At 40.6% G+C, this 18,109-nt stretch overlaps 1 pseudogene; it reads right to left on the reverse strand.

The window, feature by feature from the left end:
- The window catches only part of LOC147365532 (calsequestrin-1 pseudogene), a 28,166-nt pseudogene extending 18,412 nt beyond the window's left edge, over positions 1–9,754 (reverse strand).
- Positions 9,755–18,109: the final 8,355 nt, after the last annotated feature.

Below are 18,109 nucleotides of genomic sequence, written 5' to 3' on the forward strand. Positions count from 1 at the left end.
GCAGATGTTTTCCTGGAACTCTCTTGCTTTTGCCATGATCCAATGGATGTTGGCAATTTGATCTCTAGTTCCTCTGCCTTTTCTAAACCCAGCTTGAACATCTGAAAGTTCACGGTTCACGTACTGTTGAAATCTGGCTTGGGGAATTTTGAGCATTACTTTGCTAGTGAGTGAGATGAGTGCAATTGTGTGGTAGTTTGAACATTCTTTGGCATTGCCTTTCTTTGAGATTGAAATTAAAACATCTTTTCTAGTCCTGTGGCCACTGCTGAGTTTTCCAGATTTGCTGGCATATTCATGCAGCATTTTCATAACATCATCTTTTAGGACTTGAAATACCTCAGCTGGAATTCCATCATCTCCACTAGCTTTGTTTGCAATGATGCTTCCTAAGGCCCATTTGACTTGGCATTGCAGGATGTCTGGCTCTAGGTGACTGATCACATCATTGTGATAGCTTTGGCTATTTGGGGTCTTTTGTGTTTCCACATTAATTGTGAACATTTTTGGTATAGTTCTGTGGAAACAACTATTGGCAATTTGAAAGTGATTGCACTGAATCTATAGATTGCTTTTGGTAGTATACTTATTTTCACCAAGTCCAAGAATATGGTAAAATTCTCTATCTATTTGCATCATCTTTGATTTCTTTCATCAGTGTTTTATAGTTTTCTGTGTACAGGTCATTTGTTTCTTTAAGTAATTTTATTCCTAATTATTTTATTATTTTCATTGCAAAAGTGAATACAATTGTTTTCTTAATTTGTCTCTGATTTTTCATTGTTAGTGTATAGGAATACAAGAGATTTCTGTGTACAAATTTTATCCTGCAACTTTACTATATTAATTAATTAGCTCTAGTAATTTTCTGGTGACTTCTTTAGCACTTTCTATGTGGAGGATCATGTCATCTGCAAACAGTGAAAGCTTTACTTCTTATTTTCCAATCTGGATTCCCTTTATTTCTTTTTCTTATCTGATTGTTGTGGCTAGGACTTCAAAAGCTATGTTGAATAGTAGTGTGAGAGTGGGCACCCTTGTATTGTTCCTGGTTTTAGAGGAAATGTTTTCAATTTTTTTGCCACTAAGGATAATGTTTGCTCTGGTTTTGTCATATATGACTGTTATTATGTTGAAGTATGTTTCATCTATGCCTATTTTCTGGAGATTTTTTTTTTAAATAGAAATAGGTGTTGAATTTTGTCTAAGTCTTTCTCTGCATCTATTGAAATGACCATATGGTTTTTATCTTTCAATTTGTTAATATGGTGTACCTCACTGAATGATCCGCAGATACTGAAAAATCCTTGCATCACTGGAATAAAGCCCACTTGATCATGATATATCTGCTAGAATTTTGTTGAGGATTTTTGCATCTATGTTCATCAGTGATATTGGTCTGTAGTTTTCTCTTTTTGTGGCATCTTTGTCTGGTTTGATATCAGGGTGATGGTGGCCTCATAGAATGAATTGTGGAGTTTTCCTTCCTCTACAGTTTTCTGGAAGAGTTTTAGTAGGATAGGTGTTACCTCTTTCTAAATTTTTGGTAAAATTTGCCTGTGTCCTGGGGTTTTGTTTGTTGGAAGATTCAACTTCTGTGCTTGTGATTTGTCTGTTCAAATTTTCTGTTTCTTCCTGGTTCAGTTTTACACGGTTATATTTTCTAAGAAATTGTCCATTTCTTTTTTTGTTTTTGTTTTTTGTTTTTTTTTTTAGTTGCTTTAGGTGTAAAGTTAGGTTGTTTACTTGATGTTTCCCTTGCTTCTTGAGGTAGGTTTGTATTGCTATGAACTTTCCTCTTAGCACTGCTTTTACTGAATCCCATAGGTTTTGGGTAGTCGTATTTTCATTATCATTTGTTTCTATGCATACTTTTATTTCCTATTTTAGTTCTTCAGTGATCTGTTGGTTATTCAGTAGCATGTTGTTTAGCCTCTATATGTTTGTGTTTTTTTATAGTTTTTTTTTCCTGTGGTGATATCTAATCTTACAGCATTTTGATCAGAAAAGATGCTTAAAATGATTTCAATTGTTTTTAATTTCCCAAGGCTGGATTTGTGACCAAGTATGTGATCTATCATTGAGAATGTTCCATGTGTACTTGAGAAAAAGGTGAAAACCATTGTCTCAGTGAAACACCCAGTAGATATCAATTAGGTCTAACCAGTCCAGTGTATCATTATAAGTTTGTGTTTCCTTGATAATTTTCTCTCTGGATTATCTGTCCATTAGTGTGAATTGCACCTTAAATTCCTCCACTATCATTGTGTTACTGACAATTTTCCCTTTAATAGCTATTATTTTTTGCCTTCTGTATTGAGGTGCTCCTATGTTGAGTGCACACTATTTATAATTGTTATATCTTCTTCTTGAATTGATCCCTTGATCATTATGTAGTGTCCTTTGTCTCTTATAATGGTCTTTATTTTAAAGTCTATTTTATCTAAGTGTTGCTACTCCTACTTTCTTTTCATCTACATTTGCATGAAATATCTTTTTCCAGCCCCTCACTTTCAGTCTGTATGTGTCTCTGGGTTTGAAGTGAGTCTCATATTGTCAGCATATATAAGGGTCTTGTTTTTGTATCCGTTCAGCCAGTCTTTGTCTTTGGGTTGGAGCATTTAACCTATTTATGTTTAAGGTAATTATTGATAAGCATGATCCCACTACCATTTACTTTATGGTTTGGGGTTCATTTTTATAAACCTTTTCTGTGTCTCCTGTTCCTGTCTAGAAAAATCATAGCATTTGTTGAAGAGCTGGTTTTGTGGTGCTGAATTCTGTCAACTTTTGCTTGTCTGTAAACTTTTTGATTTCTCCTTTGAACCTGAATGTTATCCTTGCTGGTTAGTGTAATTTTGGTTGTAGGTTTTCTGTTTCATCACTTTAAATATATTCTGCCATTCCCTTCTGGCCTACAGAGTTTCTGTTGAAAGATCAGCTGTTACCCTTATGAGGATACCCTTGTATGCTATTTATTGATTTTCCCTTGCTGATTTTAATATTTACTCTTTGTGTTTAATTTTTGTTAGTTTGATTATTATGCATCTTGCTGTGTTTTGCATTGGGTTTATCCTACAGAGTTTCTGTTGAAAGATCAGCTGTTACCCTTATGGGGATACCCTTGTATGCTATTTATTGATTTTCTCTTGCTGATTTTAATATTTGCTCTTTGTGTTTAATTTTTGTTAAACAAATTTTTGATTATTATGTGTCTTGGTGTGTTTTGCATTGGGTTTATCCTGTATGGGACTCCCTGGGCTTCTTGGGCTTGGGTGGCTATTTCCTTCCCCATTTTAGGGAAATTGTCAACTATTGTCTCCTCAAACATTTTTTTATGCCCTTTCTTTTGTCTTCTTCTTCTGGGACACCTATGATTCAAATTCTGAGGCATTTAACATTTTCCCAGAGTTCTCTGAGGCTGTCCTCATTTCTTTCTATTCCTTTTTTTTTTCCCCCGTTCTATTTATTTCCACAATTCTATCTTCCAACTCATTTATACTTTCTTCTGTCTCCATTATTCTACTGTTGTTTCCCTCCAGAATGTTTTTAGTCTCAGTTATTGCATTGTTAATTACTAACTGACTATTCTTTATTTCTTCTAGGTCCTTGTTAAACATTTTGCATCTTCTCAATTCAATTCTCTAGTCTATTTATCTGTAACTTCATTTTGTTTTCAAGATTTTTGGATCATCTTTACTATCATTATTCTGATTTTTTTCACATAGACTCCTTATCTCCTCCTCTTTTGTCTGGTTTGGTGGGGTTTTATCATGTTTCTTCACTTGCTGGATATTTCTCTCCCTTTTCATTTTGTTTAGTTTACTGTGTTGGGGTGTCCTTTCTAAAGACTGGAGGGTCATAGTTCCTCTTAACTATAGAGTTTATTCCCAGTGTGTAGGGTTGGACCAGTGGCTTGTGAAGGTTTCCTTGTTGGGGGACCCTGTCTCTGTGTTCTTGTGGATGGAGTTGGATCTCATCTCTCTGGAGGGCAATGTAGTGCCCAGTAGTGAATTTCTGGGGTGTCTATGGGTTTTTTGTGACTCTGGGATGTCTGTCTTTTAGTGTTCAGGGCTGTGTTCCTGTTTTGCTGGAGAATTAGTGTGGGGTGTCTTGCACTGGAGCTTTCTGGCTCTTTGGTGGAGCTTGGTCTCAGTGTAGGTATGAAGGCTTTTGGATGGGCTCTCGTCTATTAATATTCCCTGGGATCAGGAGTTCTATGAGGGTCCAACGTTCTGCAGTTGAGCCTCCTGCCTTTTAGTCCTTCTCTTACTGTAGCATGAAGACTTTTCAGTCCACACAGCACAGAAGACAAAACTCCTAGATTAATGATGAAATGACTCTCCACAATTAGGAATACCCAAAGAGAATCACAGAGTTACACAGAAAAGAGAAGAGAGAGGAGGGAGATAGAGCTGACCAGGAGGAGAAAAGGGAGAGTCAAAAGGGAAGAGAGCAATCAAGCACAGTAATCAAATCCCTAAGTGAAAATGGATACTAAAAATTAGACTCTTATAAGTACAAAATTACTAATAAATATTAAAAAGCAAAAATTAAAAACCTAGAATAGAGATTAGATTCTCAAAGGTACAATATATGGAAAAAAAATTGAACACAAAAATTAAAAAAAAAAAAAGTACTGTAGGTTCAGTTCAGTGTCAGATAATCCCTTGTTCCAGGTTGTACTTGTTCTCAAAGTCTACAATTGCCCCTCAAATGCACAGCCTCAGTTTAACTTCAGGATTTTAATCTTTTGCACCTGCCACTTCTGAGGCAGTTCCCCTTTCTTTTCTTTGCTTAGGTTGGGCTCTTCTGCTTGCAAGTCTCTTCAGTGTCTAATATCTGCACTGACACAAGGGGGCAAAAGTGGCCACTTATTCAGGGTCACTTGCTCAGTTGTGCTGTGGAAACACCACTTGTTTCTTCTGCAAAGAAACACCACTGGCATATGTGGGGAGTGCTCACAGTGGATGAGCCACAGAGGGGTTGACACAGCCTAAGGTGGCATGCACTTCCTAGATCTAAGCCACTCAGGCTCCCAGGTTCTCTGTGAGGGCACAGTCCCAGGTGGGCCATGTATTTCATATGCTTTCCAGGTCCAAGCCTGCTCCAAACTGCTCAGAATCCTGGGTTTGCCATGCATGTACAGTCCTAGGTGGGCCATGCATCTCCTCAGGGTGGCTACTATCAATCTGTGACACTCCTGGCAGATATGAACCATCTAGAATACCAGGCTTAGTGAAAAGGCAGCCTTCTCACAGCTTGGTGGCAGATGCAGTCTCTGTGGCAAGTTTGGAGCAGACCCTTGCCTTCTGCCTCTGGCTGTCATGCACCTGCCTCTCTGCCTCCAGGGAGGCAGGTTTTCTCTCCTTTGGTATTCGCTAGGGCATGATTCTTTGCTCTGTGACCACACCAGAGGTTACAGTGTGGCATTAGAGCCTTCCCACAGAAAGATCTTTGTTTTTCTTTTTTTGTCTCTCTGGTGTTCCTATGGTTTGGGTTGCTATGCCACATTAGTCCCCTGAGTGTCCTCAGGGCTTTCAACCTCTGTGAAGAAAATAACTGACAGCATGGCATCAGTCAGGCTATCCTGTCCCACTTTCTCATGCCCCCTCACCTTGTGTTCTGTAAACAATGATATTGCTGACCTTGTATGGTTATGTAACAGCTGTAGCACTGTGCATATGCATCACATTGTACCTGCCTGGCCATGAGTCACTTTTGTTCTGTCTTAGTATATCATTCCTACTTGAGTACTCCCAGCTGCTGTTGCCCAGAGAGAATAAACATGTCTGCAGTCCCCATGGCTCCTTGAGTGTTCTTCCAACTTCCCCAGTCACGCCTTATCTACCCTGGGTTCAGTTCACAACACAAGAAGCAAGACAACTGGTGTAGTCAGCAGAATACCCAGCAGGTAGGGGAGTCCGTGGCTCCAATGGAAGGAGGAGGCCAGTGGCCATCACAGAGCATGAGTACCTGATGGCTGTGGTCCTCTTGGCATGGGCGCTGGTGGAACTCTGGGCGGCAGAGAATGGGTCACCATATAGTACTGAAAAGGTATTACAGGTGGTAAGCTCTCATTTGCTGGACAAAGCAGCATGTACTGTCACTGACACCATGGGGTGGATTTTATTGGTGGCCTTGAAGGTGAATATGGAAAGTGTTCTCCATGATGCTCTGCAAGTGTGCAAACTAAAGAGACAAGCAGAGGAACTAGAGCAACTGGTTCAGATGCTGGAACAAAAGCTGCATGGTCTTGTAGAATGTGTCACCTTGGACTATGAGGTAATAAAAGATGAGGAACCCACGGGTCCTTGCTTGTCAGTGAGACCCATTGTACAACAACAACAAAAAAAAAAAAAAAAAAAAAAACATGAGAAGCCTATGGCCCAGGGGGGACATCTCAGTGGTGGCTGAGGGGAGCTGCCCTGCTTCTAAGTAAGGAGAAGCGGCTGGGCTTTTCTGGAGCAGCTGTGAAGAGAGGCCCCACATCCAAGGTAAGAGAAACCCAAGTAAGATGGTAGGCACTGAGAGAGGGGATCATAGGGCAGACAGACTGAAACTACAATCACAGACAACTAGCCAATCTGATCACACAGACCACAGCCTTGTCTAATTCAATGAAACTAAGCCATGCCTTGTGGGGCCACCCAAGACGGCCAGGTCATGGTGGAGAGGTCTGACAGAATGTAGTCTACTGGAGAAGGGAATGGCAAACCACTTCAGTATTCTTGCCTTGAGAATCCCATGAACAGTGTGAAAAGGCAAAAAGATAGGACACTGAAAGATGAAATCCCCAGGTCAGTAGGCGCCCAATATGCTACTGGAGATCACGGAAGAAATAACTCCCAAAGCAAAAACAGTACCAAGTTGTGAATGGGACTGGTGATGGAAGCAGGGTTAGATGCTGTAAAGAGCAATATTGCATAGGAACCTGGAATGTTAGGTCCATGAATCAAGGCAAATTGGAAGTGGTCAAACAGGAGATGACAAGAGTGAACATCAACATTCTAGGAATCAGTGAACTAAGATGGACTGGAATGGGTGAATTTAACTCAGATCTACTACTGTGGGCAGGAATCCCTTAGAAGAAATGGAGTAGCCATCATGGTCAACAGAAGAGTCCAAAATGCAGTACTTGGATGCAATCTCAAAAACAACAGAATGATCTCTGTTCGTTTCCAAGGCAAACCATTCAATATCACAGTAATCCAAGTCTATGCCCCGACCAGTAACACTGAAGAAGCTGAAGTTGAACAGTTCTATGAAGACCTACAAGACCTTCTAGAACTAACACCCAATAAAGATGTCCTTTTCATTATAGGGGACTGGAATGCAAAAGTAGAAAGTCAAGAGACACCTGGAGTAACAGACAAATTTGGCCTTGGAATATGGAATGAAGCAGGGCAAAGGCTAATAGAGTTCTGCCAAGAGAATGCACTGGTCATAGCAAACACCCTCTTCCAATAACACAAGAGAAGACTCTACACATGTACACCACCAGATGGTGAAAACCGAAATCAGGTTAATTATATTCTTTGCAGCCAAAGATGGAGAATCTCTATACAGTCAGCAAAAACAAAACTGGGAGCTGACTGTGGCTCAGATCATGAACTCCTTATTGCCAAATTCAGACTGAAATTGAAGAAAGTGGAGAAAACCACTAGATCATTCAGGTATGACCTAAATCAAATCCGTTATGACTATACAGTGGAAATGAGAAATAGATTTAAGGGACTACATCTGATAGACAGAGTGCCTGATGAATTATGGATGGAGGTTAGTGACATTGTAGAGGATACAGGAATCAAGACCATCCCCAAGAAAAAGAAATGCGAAAAAGCAAAATGGCTGTCTGAGGAGGCCTTACAAATAGCTGTGAAAAGAAGAGAAGCGAAAAGCAAAGGAGGAAAGGAAAAATATACCCATTTGAATGCAGAGTTCCAAAGAATAGCAAGGAGAGATAAGAAAGCCTTCCTCAGTGATCAATGCAAAGAAATAGAGGAAAACAATAGAATGGGAAAGACTAGAGATCTCTTTAAGAAAATTAGAGATACCAAGGGAACATTTCATGCAAAGATGGGCTCAATAAAGGACAGAAATGGTATGGACCTAACAGAAGCAGAAGATATTAAGAAGAGGTGGCAAGAATACACAGAAGAGGCCCCCAGTATGACTGAGTTTATGACATATAAGACATATACTCAGGCAGAATTGGTAATTTGGGGCTATGGTTTCAACACAGGCTTGGAGAACCCTTGACAACATGGATGTTGTGACTTTGAGACACAGGGGTAGATGGCGTCCTTTGTTCTGGGGAATGAGGTAGAACAGCTGGCATCCCTAACCACGCACTGCTCATTGAGACAAAAATTGCAGAATGCTAGGTGACTTATGCAGGATGCACCTAACCAAACACACAGCCTCCTAGAGTAGATCAATGCTGCCATCCACACCATGTGGACTAACACAGGAGAGCTCCCAGGTACTGTTAGTAAGTGGCATATCAATGCTGAGTTGACCCATGTGTTGATAGAATTAGACATGAGACAGGTGGTGTTTAACGTGAACACCTGGAGCCCTGACGAGGAACATTTCACTGGCGGTATGTGAAACACCATTTTGAATAGCACTCTGTCCACCTATTTTGAATCTCTACCTGCTATACTTACACCCTATGTGGGATGCCCTATCTATGAGGTGACCTCGATGATGGCTAGCTTGGGAGACACTGAAGGGTGGTGGCAGGCCAAAAGCATTAGGGTTGTGAAGGCCCCCATGGGAAACCAAGCCAGTAAAGGCCCTACCCAGGTAACATGGATACAAATGTGGACTGCCTTGCTAGCAATGGGACTTGACAAAAATAAAATTGATGAGCAACCTAATGCTGTACTCCTAGAGCTGTGGAAGCAATTGAAATTGGAAAAGCAGTTTACCAAATATGAAAATATAGACAGTTCAGCTAGAGAACTTTATGCCCACTGAAGATATTTCTGCTGATGCCCTATTTTTGCTTTGAATAGGGGTCAGGCCAAGGTGCCTACCCAGAGAGTCCAAGCAGGGACCAGAGGCTCCGTGAAGAACTTATAATTCACTGGTCACGCACCAATGTACAAAGAATTATGGCCCTGGTAGACACCAGTGCTGAATGCAGCCTGATATATGACAAACCAAAAAAAAAATTTTTTCCTGGTCCCAGTGTATATACTGATGGCTACAGTGGCCAAACTATGGAAGTAAAGCCTATGTCCTTACTGTTGGAAATCAGATGGCTTCCCATGTGAGTATACACTGTGTAGGTGTTCCCAACTCCAGAATATATTTTAGAGATAGATGTCTTACAAGGCCTCATGTTACAGACCTCTGTGAGGAAATTTTGTCTTCGAGTGTGTATAATAAAGACAGTCATGAAGGGATATACAAAGCATCCCCCAAGGGTGTTGCCAACACTCCAGAGGGCAGTAAATGTGAGACAATATCATCTACCAGGTGACCACAAAAAATAAGTGCCACCATTGCCAAGCTGACAAAAATAGACATTGTATGCCCTGCACAGAGCCCATTCAACTCCCCTGTGTGGCCCATCTGGAAACCTGATGGCTCATGGCAAATGACTGTGGATTACAAGGAACTAAATAAAATGGTGGCACGTATGTGTGCTGCCATGCCATCAATCTACAATTTGATGAACCAGTTAACCACAGCCTTGGGCACTTACCACTGTGGTGGATTTAGCTAATGCCTTTTTCTCCATGATGGTAATAAAGAGATAGTAAAGTATATGCCTGCAATGCAGGAGACCTGGATTCGATCCCTGGGTTGGGAAGATCCCCTGGAGAAAGGAATGGCAACCTTCTCCAGTATTCTTGCCTGGAGAACCCATGGAAAGAGGAGCCTAACAGGCTACAGTCCATGGGATCACAGAGTCAGACATGACTGAGCGACTAACACTTTCAGCAGCTTTAGCTGCTGAGAGTCAAGATCCATTTGCATTCACTTAGGAAGGGCATTAGCAGACATAACAGGTCCTTCCCCAAAGATATTTACATAGCCCAATATGTCACAGGCTGGTTACTGGAAAAATGAAACGGCCCTACATCAGTGAAATTGTTTCATTATATTAATGATGTGTTACTAACTTCCAGTTTCTTACAGATTTAGAACAATGTACACCCAGGCTTATAACACATTTGAAATCATGTGGATGGGTGATAAACACCACAAAAATCCAAGGGCCTAGATTGTCCGTCAAATTCTTGGAAATTGTCTGGTCAGGTAAGACAAAAGTTATACCAAACTTTAAACAAACGTTTAAAGTTTAAAACAAAAGTTAAACCAAAAGAAAAGTTATGATGGCTGATAAAAGACAAATGTTCCCACTGCCTACAATGGTGACTCAGTTTCAAACCTATAGAGGACGTTCATACCTCACCTAGCCCAAATGGCATGTCCCTTATGCTTGTTAAAAAAAAAGGGGGGGTAACTTGGGACTGGTCAGATACTGTGTAACATGTGTTCTGAGCCATCAAACAAGCAGTTCAACAGACCCAGGCACTGCAGGCTGTGAATCCCACAAAACATTTGAATTAGATGTATACATTGTGGCTCAGAGGGTAAAGCATCTGCCTGCAATGTGGGAGACCTGGGTTCCATCCCCAGGTCAGGAAGATCCCTTGGAGATGGAAATGACACTCATTCCAGTACTCTTGCCTGGAAAATTCTATGGGTGGCAGAACCTGGTAGGCTACAGTCCACAGGATTACAAAGTGTATGCTACTGAGCAACTTCATTACTCATTACCCAGGAATGGTTTGGGTGGGGCTTGTGGCAACGACAAGAGCGGCTAGGTGCTCCTTTGGGATTTTGGTCCCAATTAAGAAGTGGGCAGAAATGAGATACTCATTGGTGGAGAAGAAATTGGCAGCTGTGTATGACACTTTACTGCCACAGAGGTGATCATAGGGCAGGCCCTGGTGCTTGTCAAGACAACACATCCTATAGTGGGCTTGCTGTGGTCTTGGGTGTCTGCTCCCAAGACAGGAGTGGCACAAACCCCAACTTAGGCTAAGTCAGGGGCATACTTAGAACAAAGGAGTTCTCTATCTGACAGGCCATTGTTTCAAGAGTTAACAGCTAATAATATTTTAGGACCTAATATATTAGGACCGGTGACATTTACAGTGGACACATTGGGAGACACTCCGATGATGAGGCCAGAACCCTCGCTGTTTAAGGAAGGTAAAGCCCCAATAGATGCCCAGGTTTGGTATACTGATGGGTCCAGCCGGGGCAGGCCTCCTCCTGGACTGCTCTTGCCATGCAGTCTACCACAGACACTATATGGTTTAATTCTGGAGTTAGTCAAAGCAGCCAGTGGGCTGAGTTATACGCTGTCTGGATGGTGGTCAAAAATGAGGCAGCATCCCTTACCATCTGTTCAGATAGTTGGCCAGTTCATAAAGGCCTAACCTTATGTTACTACCTTAAAGACACAGCAATGGCTAATAGGCAACAGACCCTGTGAGAACAAGCCATGTGGCAAGATCTATGGGACTTAGGACAGGAAAAGGACATAACAGTGATACACGTAACTGGGCACCTGCTTATGGCAAGCCCAGAGATTGAGGAGGCTGACAAGTTAGCACATGTCCTATGGGTGGAGAGGTAGCAACTTGGCTACACCATGTCTGCATCATGCAGGGAAGAAAACTATGTGGGCAGTTGCCAAAGGATGAGATCTTCCCATTTCTTGGAGGGAAATAACAGATGCCTGCCATGATTGCTCCACATGTTCCCAGGAGGCTCTCCATTCCCACAGGCTGGCAAGCACTGATGGACAAGTGGTGTAAGGGGAAGCGTTTCTTTGACCCACTGGAAAGTGGACTCTGTACAGCTCTGCCAATATCAGAGAATGCCAGCTTTGCTCTGACAGCTTTAGATACAGTTACAGGTCTGCTGTTTGCCTGGCCCTCCTCTGATTATACAGTCATCAAAGTACCCATTTTACCATAAAGGAAGTCTTGGACTGGCCACAGTTCAATTCAGTTCAGTTGCTCATTCATGTCCAACTCTTTGTGACCCCATGAATTGCAGCACGCCAGGCCTCCCTGTCCATCACCAACTCCTGGAGTTCACTCACACTCATGTCCATTGTGTCAGTGAGGCCATCCAGCCGTCTCATCCTCTTTTGTCCCCTTCTCCTCCTGCCCCCAATCCCTCCCAGCATCAGAGTCTTTTCCAATGAGTCAACTCTTCGTATGACATGGCCAAAATACTGGAGTTTCAGCTTTAGAACCATTCCTTCCAAAGAAATGCCAGGGCTGATCTCCTTCAGAATGGACTGGTTGCATCTCCTTGCAGTCCAAGGGACTCTCAAGAGTCTTCTCCAACACCACAGTTCAAAAGCATCAATTCTTCGGCACTCAGCTTTCTTCACAGTCCAACTCTCACATCCATACATGACTACTTGAAAAACCATAGCCTTGACTACACAGACTTTGTTGGCAAAGTAATGTCTCTGCTTTTGAATATGCTATCTAGTTTGGTCACAATTTTCCTTCCAAGGAGTAAGCATCTTAATTTCAAGGCTGCAGTCACCATCTGCAGTGATTTTGGAGCCCCAAAAAATAAAGTCAGTAACTGTTTCCACTGTTTCCCCATCTATTTCCCACGAAGTGATGGGACCAGATGCCACGATCTTCGTTTTCTGAATATTGAGCTTTAAGCCGTCTTTTTCACTCTCCTCTTTCACTCTCATCAAGAGGCTTTTGAGTTCCACTTCACTTTCTGCCAGAAGGGTGGTGTCATTTGCATATCTGAGGTTATTGATATTTCTCCCGGCAATCCTGATTCCAGCTTGTGCTTCTTCCAGCCCAGTGTTTCTCATGATGTACTCTGCATAGAAGTTAAATAAGCAGGGTGACAATATACAGCCTTGATGTACTCCTTTTCCTATTTGGAACCAGTCTGTTGTTCCATGTCCAGTAATAACTGTTGCTTCCTGACCCACATATAAGTTTCTCAAGAGGCAGGTCAGGTGGTCTGGTATTCCCATCTCTTGAACAATTTTCCACAGTTTATTGTGATCCACAAAGTCAAAGGCTTTGGCATAGTCAATAAAGCAGAAATAGATGCTTTTCTGGAACTCTCTTGCTTTTTCCATGATCCAGCAGATTTTGGTAATTTAATATCTTGTTCCTCTGCCTTTTCTAAAACCAGCTTGAACATCTGGAAGTTCATGGTTCACGTATTGCTGAAGCCTGGCTTGGAGAATTTTGAGCATTATTTTACTAGTGTGTGAGATGAGTGCAATTGTGCAGTAGTTTGAGCATTCTTTGGCATTGCCTTTCTTTGGAACTGGAATGAAAACTGACCTTTTCCAGTCCTGTGGTCACTGCTGAGTTTTCCAAACTTGCTAGCATAGTGAGTGCAGCACTTTCACAGCATCATCTTTCAGGATTTGAAATAGCACAACTGGAATTCCATCACCTCCACTAGCTTTGTTCGTAGTGATGCTGTCTAAGGCCCACTTGACTTCACATTCCAGGATGTCTGGCTCTAGGTGAGTGATCACACCATCGTGACTATCTTGGTCATGAAGATATTTTTGGTACAGTTCTCCTGTGTATTCTTACCACCTCTTCTTCTTTTTTTTTTTTTTTTACTGTACAATATGTATTGGTTTTGCCATATATAAACATGAATCTGCCACAGGTGTACACGTGTTCCCCATCCTGACCCGCCCTCCCACCTCCATCCCTGTACCATCCCTCTGGATCATCCCAGTGCACCAGCCCCAAGCATCCTGTATCATGTATCAAACCTAGACTGGCGATTCCTTTCATATATGATATTATACATGTTTCAATGCCATTCTCCCAAATCATCCCACCCTCACCCTCACCCTCACCCTCACCCTCACCCTCTCCCTCTCCCTCTCCCTCTCCCTCTCCCTCTCCCTCTCCCTCTCCCTCTCCCCTCTCCCTTTCTCTCTCCCTCTCTCTCTCCCACAGAGTCAAAAAGACTGTTCTATATATCAGTGTCTCTTTTGCTGTCTCGCATACAGGGTTATCGTTACCATCTTTCTAAATTCCATATATATGCATTATTATACTGTATTGGTGTTTTTCTTTCTGGCTTACTTCACTCTGTATAATAGGCTCCAGTTTCATCCACCTCATTAGAACTGATTCAAATATATTCTTTTTAATGGCTGAGTAATACTCCATTATGTATATGTACCACAGCTTTCTTATCCATACCTCTGCTGATGTACAGATATCTAGGTTGCTTCCATGTCCTGGCTATTATAAACAGTGCTGTGATGAACATTTGGGTGCATGTGTCTCTTTCCATTCTGGTTTCATTGGTGTGTATGCCCAGCAGTGGGATTGCTGGGTCATAAGGCAGTTCTATTTCCAGTTTTTTAAGGAATCTCTACACTGTTCTCCATAGTGGCTGTACTAGTTTGCATCCCCACCAACAGTGTAAGAGGGTCCCCTTTTTTCTCCACACCCTCCCCAGCATTTATTGCTTGTAGACTTTTGGATAGCAGCCCTTCTGACTAGCGTGAAATGGTACCTCATTGTGGTTTTGATTTGCATTTCTCTGATAATGAGTGATGTTGAGCATATTTTCATGTGTTTGTTAGCCATCTGTATGTCTGTTTAGTTCTTTGGCCCATTTTTTGATTGGGTCGTTTATTTTTCTGGAATTGAGCTGCAGGAGTTGTTTGTATATTTTTGAGATTAGTTCTTTGTCAGTTGCTTCATTTGCTTTTATTTTCTTCCATTCTGAAGGCTGTCTTTCCACCTTGCTTATAGTTTCCTTTGTTGTGCAGAAGCTTTTAAGTTTAATTAGGTGCCATTTGTTTATTTTTGCTTTTATTTCCAATATTCTGGGAGGTGGGTTATAGAGGATCCTGCTGTGATTTATATTGGAGAGTGTTTTGCCTATATTCTCCTCTAGGAGTTTTATAGTTTCCGGTCTTACATTTAGATCTGTAATCTATTTTGAGTTTATTTTTGTGTATGGTGTTAGAAAGTGTTCTAGTTTTATTCTTTTACAGGTGGTTGACCAGTTTTCCCAGCACCACTTATTAAAGAGATTGTCTCTAATCCATTGTATATTCTTGCCTCCTAAGATGCCCATAGGTGTGTGGGTTTATCTCTGGGCTTTCTATTTTGTTCCATTGATCTACATTTCTGTCTTTGTGCCAGTTCCACAGTGTCTTGATGACTGTGGCTTTGTAGTAGATCCTGAAGTCAGGCAGGTTGATTCCTCCAGTTCCATTCTTCTTTCTCAAGATTGCTTTGGCTATTCGAGGTTTTTTTGTATTTCCATACAAATTGTGAAGTTATTTGTTCTAGGCCTGTGAAAAACACAGTTGGTAGCTTGATAGGGATTGCATTGAATCTATAGATTGCTTTGGGTAGTATACTCATTTTCACTATATTGATTCTTCCAATCCATGAACATGGTATATTTCTCCATCTATTAGGGTCCTCTTTGATTTCTTTCACCAGTGTTTTATATATATATATATATATATATATATATATATATATATATATATATATATATATATATATATATGTCTTTTGTTTCTTTAGGTAGCTATATTCCTAAGTATTTTATTCTTTTCGTTGCAATGGTGAATGGAATTGTTTCTGCAATTTCTCTATTTTCTCATTATTAGTGTATAGGAATGCAAGGGATTTCTCTATGTTGATTTTACATCCTGCAACTTTTCTATATTCACTGATTAGCTCTAGTAATTTTCTGGCGGAGTCTTTAGGGTTTTCTATGTAGAGGATCATGTCATCTGCAAATAGTGAGAGTTTTACTTCTTCTTTTCCAATTTGGATTCCTTTTATTTCTTTTTCTGCTCTGATTGCTGAGGCCAAAACTTCCAAAACTATGTTGAATAGTGGTGGTGAAAGTGGGCACCCTTGTCCTGTTCCTGACTTTAGGGGAAATGCTTTCAATTTTCACCATTGAGGATAATGTTTGCTGTGGGTTTGTCATATATAGCTTTTATTATGTTGAGGTATGTTCCTTCTATTCCTGCTTTCTGGAGAGTTTTTATCATAAATGGATGTTGAATTTTGTCAAAGGCTTTCTCTGCATCTATTGAGATAATCATATGTCTTTTATTTTTCAATTTGTTAATGTGGTTAATTTGTTAATCAATTACATTGATTGATTTGTGGATATTGAAGAATCCTTGCATCCCTGGGATAAAGCCCCCTTGCCATGGTGTATGATCTTTTCAATGTGTTGTTGGATTCTGATTGCTAGAATTTTGTTAAGGATTTTTGCATCTATGTTCATCAGTGATATTGGCCTGTAGTTTTTTGTTTGTTTGTTTGTTTGTTTGTGGCATCTTTGTCAGGTTTTGGTATTAGGGTGATGGTGGCCTCATAGAATGAGTTTGGAAGTTTACCTTCCTCTGTAATTTTCTGGAAGAGTTTGAGTAGGATAGGTGTTATCTCTTCTCTAAATTTTTGGTAGAATTCAGCCGTGAAGCTGTCTGGAGCCACGTTAGGCATTACTGACAAAATGGAAGCACAGCCCTAAACCCCCTCCCTTTGTTCCGTAGGCACGGACCCGGAATGAAGGAGTTAGGCTTTGTGATTCTGACTTGTTTTTTCCTTTCCTCAGCTGAGTTGACTGAAGAGAATATTAAGGTGCTTATTGTTTTTGAGAGGAGCATGAGAAGGCATAAAGCCTTCTGCAACTGTACTCAGAGAATAATTCATAAAGTTAATCATTGACATTTGTTCAAGGACTTTTACAAAAGACTGTTCCAGGGTGAGCATGCAGGCTGCAGCTTGAGACCATGGGAGGGATTGCTATCTGGAGCCCATTTGTGAGAAAAGTTTTTATGGCAAAGGAGTTTGCTGAATTTAGGACTTAGGAATAATTAAAATAGTTAGAAGCTAAAGATTTAAGGATTGCTGTAATGTTAGCATATTCTACTACAGCGTATAGAAATTAGGGACTTTAGAGATATTATTAACTAGAAACCCTTTCTAAGAAATAGTGAGCTTAGGATATTAGGGGAAAACAGGACTTAGAAAGATAAGAAATAAACTGAGGAATGTGGTATGCAGCCCAGACATTAGCATGAGTTACAGTGTATTCACAAGAACACATGAGAAAAAGTAGATAAGAGAATCGCTGAGGAAGGAACTTCTTTTGAGGGGCAAGAGTGATTTTTTGAGAAAAATAAATCTGGGTCAGTGGGAACTAAAAATATCAAACCTCTGACCTAATGCTTTTGTAAAAGTATAAAAGAGAATCATAAGCTTGAAATAAACAGGCAGTCCAAGAAAAATGAGAGGCTGCCTCAGTTTCTCACCGACACCGCCCACCCCTTCAGGTTGAATCCCTGGCTGCTGGAGCTGGCATGAAGCCAGCTGGACCTGGGATTTTGTTTGCTGGAAGATTTCTGATTACAGTTTCAATTTATGTGCTTGTGATGGGTCTGATAAGATTTTCTTTTTTCTTTTTCTTTTTTTTTTTTTTTTTTTTTTATAAGATTTTCTATTTCTTCCTGGTTCAGTTTTTGGAAAGTTGTACTTTTCTAAGAATTTGTCTATTTCTTCCAAGTTGTCCATTTTATTGGCATATAATTGCTGATAGTAGCTTCTTATGATCCTTTGTATTTCTTTGTGGTCTGTTGTGATCTCTCCATTTTCATTTCTGATTTTATTGATTTGATTTTTCTCCCTTTGTTTCTTGATGAGTCTGGCTAATGGTTTGTCAATTTTATTTATCCTCTCAAAGAACCAGTTTTTGGCTTTGTTGACTTTAGCTATGGTCTCTTTTGTTTTTTTGCATTTATTTCTGCCCTAATTTTTAAGATTTCTTTCCTTCTAGTAACCCTGGGGTTCTTCATTTGTTCCTTCTCTAGTTGCTTTAGGTGTAGTGTTATTTATTTGACTTTTTTCTTGTTTCTTAAGGTATGCCTATATTGCTATGAACCTTCCCCTTAGCACTGCTTTTACAGTGTCTCATGGGTTTTGGGTTGTTGTGTTTTCATTTTCATTCATTTCTATGCATATTTTGATTTCTTTTTTTATTTCTTCTGTGATTTATTGGTTAT

The sequence above is a fragment of the Bos grunniens genome, chromosome 9 (assembly GCF_055505025.1).
Source record: "Bos grunniens cultivar Pamir isolate PY7600 chromosome 9, Bosgru_T2T1.0, whole genome shotgun sequence".
Classification (NCBI taxonomy): Eukaryota; Metazoa; Chordata; class Mammalia; order Artiodactyla; family Bovidae; genus Bos; species Bos grunniens.